Here is an 8,566-nt window from a genome sequence, read left to right as displayed (position 1 = left end):
CCCTGTGATCAGTTTTCCATGTCTCATTTGTTTTGCTTTTTTGCAACAGAGTAGCCATCTGATATATCAGCCTCTCTATCCTATACATACATATGTGAGTGTGGTGTCTTTTATATATGCGACACTTTGTGACCAGTCGAAGCAAAAGCTGCGGACGCTATTAGCTTATCTATTGCCTAGTGCATTTTGTGATACCACGTGCAAGTGTCTCTTGAAAACATGCTATTGATTGTGTGCAACACCTTAAGTGTCACATGTTGTGTTTAAAGTTCTTCAGTATGGTCGCTAAGTTTTGTGTGTAGTACACGTCATATGCATAGCTTCACTAACCATCTACCTCCTTTAGGCATCAAGGCATGCCATACAGCATCTATTTTTTCCTCACACATTATACCTATAGTGTTGTTTAAAATGCACAACGGTGGAAAATAATTTGTGTTCTAATTGCATTCACATTCTCTCTTGTTCAGTTTTTTCTTTTCTTGGATACAGCTTTGTATCCAGAATATTTGTTTATACAAGTTATTCTTATCATATATTCATGCTAGTCAATGATGGAGGGAGGGTGGCAGTGTATTTTTAGACAACAAATGTTAGTGCATCCAGTGCAGGGAAAGTGCAATTTTTTTAGCGTTCTGTATGAGAAGTTATACACGTGTACTCATTTCTGGCATTAAGTATTGCAAATAAATTCTAATAAATATATATGTGAACATTCACTGTCTCTAAACTGCATGTAACTGACAAATTTGATCTCCACTTTTAACGGTGGAATAATTTAGTAAAATAAGTAAAATAATTTCAAGCTATAAATCCAGGTAGAGCAGATCCATAGAGAGTCCCAAGTTGCTCCCTCAATGGTCGCACGGGACGTTCGTGGCACTTCCTGGAAAGATACTTGGGAGTTTCACTGGGAGCTCATGGGGACTAGCACGGAACGTACTGATGCAGTCCCAGGGACGTGCGCATTGTCCCAAGAGGGACGTCCCTTTTTAATCCCCGGGACAGACTTGTGTTATCTGGGGAGCATGTGGCGATATAATGGGGGGGGGGGGGGGGAAGGTGCGGTTAGCATGACTTCTCTGGGATTGCAGCTGGGTGCACCGAAGAAGAAGGAAAGTGAGGGGGAAATACAATGTTGGTACAGGAGAGGGTGGGGGTGAGCACTCTTGCTCTGGGCTTTCAGTAGTCCGAGTGAAGTTCCCTCAGTAGCCTTCATCGAGATGCTCCTTGTACCACGGAAACGACCAGGACGATTGGCGAAGGTACGTCATCAATGCCGATGCTGTGCGAGATGATAATGCAGGATAACGTTTTGGAGTGTATCACTGTCAGCAACACTTCTTACGCCGGCGAACCTGCCCTTCCTTTGCAGTGTTTGATGCGGACAGTGTCAAGGTTTGTTCTGCCTCTGTCTCCATTGCGTGGAAGACACCTGCACGCTGTCAGAAAGCAAACAAACGTAATGCGTTAAGGAAACAGAAGACAATCTACATTAACATGTGCTGTTAGTTCCTATTTCAATGAATAAACCTCTGAAGAGACGTTCGTAGCATGCACAACCCTCTTACAGTTAAGCAAAATAACATCAGCAGCGCGCAAGAGAAACATTCGGCGTTGCCACCTGAATTACTGAATGTTAATTCACTTATGGTCATATGTGACCTTGGTCATATATCTAATCAAAAATAGCTTTCTGCTAACTTTAACAGAACATGAGAACTAGTCCCTATGCCCACAGAATTCTTCTCCACCGAGCTCTGTTACGTTTGCAATAGTACACTTTCTCGCAATGCTGAAAAAGACGTGATCCACAGAGAGCTTGTCACGAGATGATGCCTCGTAGAAGTCCATGCCAAGCTTATTTGCCAACATTTTTCCGTCTCCAGGAGCCACTTTCCTGGATGGCATCTGAAGGTAAGTGAGAAAAACGGGATATACATACTCGTATATACGCACATATTCATGAACTTGTGTGCTGCTTTGCTTTGGTTTTCTTCAGCTAAGTGATAATCGAAAGTTTATAGTTTCCAACAAAAAGAACACCCGTCGCTACGTCACAATATTATTTCTTCGAGCAGTTCAGTACCAAAAAAAAAAAAAAAGAACTATTGTGAGACGTAGTAAGGTGCTGTGATCTTCGCCTTCAAATCTCACGAGAACAAGGATCTCTATGACCTTTGGCCCGTTTGGCAGGTTTTGGCAGCCTTCCAACAGCACTGCTTGCAACAGCCAGAGAGAGCACAACGACCAGTTGGTTTTTCGCCAACTCCCGAACACCACCCTCTTTGCGGGCTGCGGACCTCCCTGGACTAACACTTACTGCAGTGCATGCCGTAATAACACTGTGGTACCTAGCAGCGCTACTACTAGCGTGGCTACCGTATTCGCTACTTTTTTCAGTGGCGGACTAGCGACCCACTACATTTTATATTGTTTGCGGAAAACGTATTTTCGCCACAAATTGGGGCAACGGCGGACTCTTTCTTCTCTCCCGTTACTTTCAATGAAATGGAAAATATGAAACACAGCGGGGAAAGAAGATCGACACCGACGAAGCAGTTTCTCTGCCCATTTATTTAATTATATCGCCATTCAGGACGACATGGAGGGCAGTCCTGCTCGATTTCAACTACCCTCATAAGTTAATCCCCACTGGATGTAATGAAAATGATGCAATTACCTTCCATCATTATCATCATCATTTATTTCATTTTAACTACTAGTATCGCATAACCTATCTCCTTTTATTTCTAAATTTGTTTTCTTTTCCTTTCTTTTTTTTTTCGTGCGTCCATGTGCTCTTCAATGGTTTGCGAAACGCGTAATACCATGTGACAGTGAGCAGTACGAACAAAGAGGCTGGGTTGTAGTTGTACAAGAATATGTAAAGTTACTGTACATGCACGTTTATGATAAATTTCAGTTGTGTAATTCCATTTGGTTCCGTTTGTTCGCAAGGAAAATTATGTTTTATGCATCAGGTTATTAGTTACACGTACTCAGTTACTTAACAACCCTGGGTGTATATGCGTAGTGAAAGCGCATGATAATTTTTGCTTCGCTGAACAATAATATTTACATTTGTTGCGAACATAACACACTTGGGAATGAAACGCAACATTACACAATTGAATGACGTGGGTATACAGCATATCTTCTATCTGGCATCCTGTGGAGATTTAACGTATCCCGCGAAGCGCTAGCGAAATTTTTTTTGTATATTGACTTTGAGCCGACATATTGTAAGGACATATTGCCGAACCAGTGACAAGCCCCTTCAAATCAGTAGCGATTACCAGAGCTGTTCATGTTGCCCGTTTTTGAACTTTAAAGATTATCTAATACGAAATATCCACTTTCTGCAGCAGAGCATAAGGGCATATACAGTGCAAGCCGGTAACTCTGCGAACATGAAGGCATTTCTTGAGGCTGAAGGAGCTGAGACAATCAGCATAAGACAGCGTGTAGATGGGACGGAACTCATAACCAACCTAGTGAGCCTGGTTCAGTTCACTGTTTCAGCTTCCTCCACTGAAGAAGCGCTATGTTTGCAACCGCGTTTCAGGTTACACCCTTCAGTCCAGTCACACCATAGTACAGTCGACCCCCGTTTATCCGGACTTCATTTATCCGGATCCCGCGGTATCCGGACAAAAAGGACGGGAACGGATTTTCCTTCATGTATTTTGTTCTCGTTTATCCGGACTTCAGCTTCCGGACTCGGACAAGAATTCCAGGGAACGAAAGTCGAAAATTCTTGTAATCCAGCTTCAGTTATCCGGACTACCGTGAGTAAGAGGAGACGCTGACCCCGCTTCGTCACCCTTTTCGTTGTTTTGGGGTTATTCCCGTCTCACATCAGGGACCTACATTCCTCCGTAAGGGAGACAACCATGCATGATGACCCCCTTTTCTATTTGTGTGCGTTGGGTCACGTTGACCAGTCGAGTCATTTGGAAATATCTCGAGCAACTGTCCGGTTCTAGAAGGGAAAACTCCGACCCAAGGGCCTGCTGCTTACGGCCCGTTGGCCGATGAAGACATTCCCCTAGATTAGCTGCGATCCCTGGTGCAGAGGCTCACTGCGACTGCCGTAGATGATGCTGCGGTTTCTGATTACGTTGACGTTGGACGATGACACGTGTGCAGCTATGACTGATGACGGTGTGATTGCTGCTGTGGCCTCCGATGATGTGCAGCAAGACGGTGCCGATCACGCAGTGAGAAACAAGGCTCGGACATCGACACTTTGCGACCGCACTGACATTCATCGAGCAGCGCAACAGCGTGGCTCAACTCTATGGAATTAGCAAAAGTTTGCAGGAATCGAGTGCCTACGCTACTATGTAACAGCTGTCATTGACGAGATTTCTATGTTTCAATTAAACCTTGCTCTGTAGGACGTTCCTATTCGGTCGCTTCATTTATCCGGATGCCCCGGTATCCGGACGATTTCGCCGGGAACGGCACCGTCCGGATAAACGGGGGTCGACTGTAATTTCGAAAGAGTTAATTTACACCCAATAATTTTCGACAATGTGCCCGGCACATTTTCTTTTTACACACAAAAATGTGCCACGAAATGAACACGGAAATACTCGAGAACAAATATGTCCGGAGAACTAGAAATTAGGATAAAACGCCCTGAGACACACATTCGCACAAAAACTACGAGTGTAGCGCATAATCCTGGAGCGCAAGAGAACTTTCAGTTTCGCGGGTCAGAAAACCTGCTCCCTCGGCTGGCAGTCTGCAACGTCGTGTGCCTCGCCAATACTAAGACGAGCGCCTTCTTCTTCTCTTTTTTCTTCTTTTTTTTTTTTTTTTTTGCAGCGCCGGTTTTTCCCGCGTCTCGACCGGTCGCACTCGCTAGCAGATGATTCTCGGTGGCCAATGAAAAACGCTCTGCCACTTGACGTCACGAGGCGCGAGGAGCCCCTGCCAACTCCAACTAGATAGAGAAGGCCTCTCCGTAGCTCCGTGACGCCGCCACACCGACGGGAGTACAACAATGCGTCCGCTTCGTGTGGTTGTGTTCGGCAGAGATGCTATTTCTAAGACGAATTCACCCGTTCCTTCGATGTGAAACAACGAACCAACGTGTGCTTTCGAAGGGTGGGATTCTACTGCAGCATTTGTGCTCATGACTTACGGAATAATTGCGTACAGAGCTGCAAGCCGAGCCGCTTACAGCTTCTTTTTTTACGACTATACAAAAGCACAAACTATGGTCAGTTGAACAGCTTTACTACTCATTTGGACTCGTGTACCTTTCAATACTTCGTCCAGAACAGATCTAGAACGGTCCGCAACATACTTCGAAATACATGCAAAAGTTGTACTTTAAGGCGTGCAATTACAGGTGCATCTGTTTTGGGATGCAACATTGACTACGTTATATGAATGGTACCCGTGGAACGCTCTGATCTAACAGCACGATTACTATTCACCTTGTAGAGTTATATCTTTTTTGTTTCTGAGAAATTGCTTGCTGCTTCTTCCTGTGCAACTGATCTTCCGCAGCTTCGCATAGTCGTGCAACAGCATGTTTCCTGCTCGAACGTGTTGAAGCAAGAGTTTCCGAATATGTCCGGAGTTGTCTTCTTCTTCCTCCAGAATGTACTGGACAATCAGGCTGAATGTCTCTTTTTGATAATTCTAGGAGAGCAATTTCTGATTGTTCTCTTTTCTCATGCAGAACTTGTCGAATTACTGATCCGCAGAGAAAATCATTGACAACAAACGTACGTGTTTCGGCTACAAAAGGGCTGGAAATCTTAAACGCCAGCTTCACATTCTGTTGCTCAATGTTTGCTGGATCAACGTTGGCGTTGGCGGCGTTGGCTGGATTGTTGCTGGAACGTTGGAGGCGTTGGCTGGATTGAGGGCTTTGAATGTCAGACCAAGGGCATGTTTTTTTTAGGCTGTTTCTCTCACAAGCGTAGTAATTATACAGTGCACTAAATCATGCTCCGTCAACCTTGATTTCCTTGCCAATGCCATTGAAGGTAGGTAAGAAGAAAAACCTTACAGCGTTCTTTTAGTTCAGCCAGTTGTTGCAGATACATTTTAGGAGATGAACTGGGTCAACAATGTAAAAAAAGGAGTTGGATTTCCATCTTGTCTAATACATTTGAGAAGGTTGTGATATCAATCAAATGACACAGAAACTGCTTCACTAATTTGCGTCGGGTTTTCGGCTGTATTGTCAGTAATGAATGATGACGAGGTGTAACATGGAACCATAGTTTCGGAATCGATCTGGAAGGCTGCGACAGGTTCTTTAAAACCTTGGTGTGTAGGCGGTGGGCTAATGGTGCCGACGTGAGTGTGGTCGAAACGAGCACGTGTCGAAACCTTAGCCCACAAGCCACTTCATGTGCGGCAACACCCATGCACTTGTGCTTTTGGCAGAAGAGCGGCAGCCGAGAATGCTATGGAAATTGGCCTGGGTACAACAAGTTCATGTGGGGCGTGATGGACGTGTACGGTCATGTTCCCTGAAGACAGCTACCGGGTTTGCATCCCCAAGAAGTCTGATAGGCGATGCTGCGGGTGGAGGAGTATTGAGGAAGATTAAGATCAGCGTGGGGGCGGGGGCTCGTGCTTGTGTTATTCGAGCTTGATCCTGCGTTCCTGTTCTCGCTACCGTCGAGATCAGTGAACCTTTGCCTATCTTTCCGCTTTTCTGCTCTTTTTCTATATAACATGAGGACATGACGGATGCTCGTTGTGAACTCGATGTGTACGTGATATATCGGGTTTCATATGGGAGGTCGTCCTTGCGGTTATTCCAGGAGACGTACCCAAGGCATTTGTGGTTTGTTAAAACGTGAAACGTACGTCTTTCCAGGAAGTAGCGGAAGTGACGGATCGCTGCCTATATCGCGAGGAGTTCCCTGCCGGAAATGCTGTATCTGTATAGTTGTCGATCATTTAGGGGCTGCAAAAAGAGTGCCACCGACACCAGGCGCCGTCGACACACTGCTGGAGCATCGCGCCGACGGCGGAACTTGATGAACCGATCATGAGGCGATTGTGTGAATCAGGTTGCGGATGAACGAGCATCACGGTGTCCACAAGAGCGTGTTTGATAGCTGTCAAAGCGGCACCTGTAGACTTTGACCGTTGAACGACTGGCGACGGTCTTGCTGTAGTGTCCAGTAAGTCTGTGAGAGGCTTAATGACGTGTGCACAGTTTGCAATGAACCCACTGTGAGAGTTAGCAAGGCCAAGAAACCACCGAAGCTGAGGGATCATATCTGGCTCCAGAAAATCAGTGATCGATTTTACATTGTGGCACAGACGCCGGATACCTTTTGCTGATATGTGTTGAGCAAGGAATTCAAGGTAGCGCCCTTCAAAAATACAAAAATACATTTCTTGGCATTTACAACAGGGCCCTACTCCTGCAGACAGCTGAAGAGCCGTCGATGGTGATCATGCTGCTCTGGAGAGGAGCTAAAGACAAGAAGATAATCCAAAAAAGCAACCACATAGTCCAGGCTATTAATGACTTCGATTATAAACATTAAATGCATGCTAACGCAACGGAAAGTTCCCAATTAATAAGTAAAAAAGTTCTGAAATATCGCCCTGCCAAGTAATTGGAGGGGCTGTATACTCTGGCCACACGGCAAACTTATTGCATTAAACGGAATAATATTTACCTCGCCCCCTAACCAACCATCTCCTCGAATGATGTCGTTCTCTAACCTGGTTGCTTCACAACAGGAGGTGCAGGCCTTTTTTGCGAGAATTATGCCGAACATAATTGTAAAACGGCGTACGCCTCCTGTTTTCAACAAATTAGGGGAGAGAACGATGTCATTCGATGTTATGGTTGGTTAGGAGGCGAAGTTACTGCCATTCCGTTTAATGCATCAAGTTTCCCGTGTTGCTAGGGTATTACAAGTCTCCCTGCTAATCTTGCTGCGGAATGCAGCCTTCGCCGAAGTTTGAAGAAAATCAGAGGTACGCCGGTGTCTCCTGCAGTGTAACTGACGATGTCCAGAAGGGGTGCTCCCTTTCAACGACTCACCATGGTCACGGGGTTTGACATTAATGCATCTTTCAGTCTGCCCAACGTATTTAGACCCTGCTGCACGAAAGAGGCGCAGAGTGCACTGCACATTGTCGACAGATCACCCGCTGATCCCTGGGGCAAATCTTGCACAGTTGGTTGTCGAGGTTCCTACTCAAATTTGTCCAGAGTGTGCCCAGCCCTTTAGGGGTTTAGAATGTGACGCATTTTTAAAGGAAGTTCAAAAATGAAATGCAACCACCATGTTGAATTCGTCATTGTGACGACAAACACAAATGTGTGCTCTAGTTCTTCATACTTTAAACATCATTCAATTGTTAAGGTTGATATTTATCGCACAAGGCCTATAGACGTGGGCTAAGAGCAGCAGCGGGAGGCCACTGCGGATTGGCGGACAGGTCCCACGTGATAGTGAAGCACTACATGACATATCTGAGGCATTTAAACTGTTTTTGCAAAATTATGACAACTCTTGAGCAGTTTGGATTAAATTGTTGCCTTGTAGCCTTCAGGAAGGTC

Source organism: Ornithodoros turicata, chromosome 2 (genome assembly GCF_037126465.1).
Source record: "Ornithodoros turicata isolate Travis chromosome 2, ASM3712646v1, whole genome shotgun sequence".
NCBI lineage: Eukaryota > Metazoa > Arthropoda > Arachnida > Ixodida > Argasidae > Ornithodoros > Ornithodoros turicata.
The sequence above is the reverse complement of the archived record's forward strand: the minus strand, read 5'-3'. Positions refer to the sequence as shown.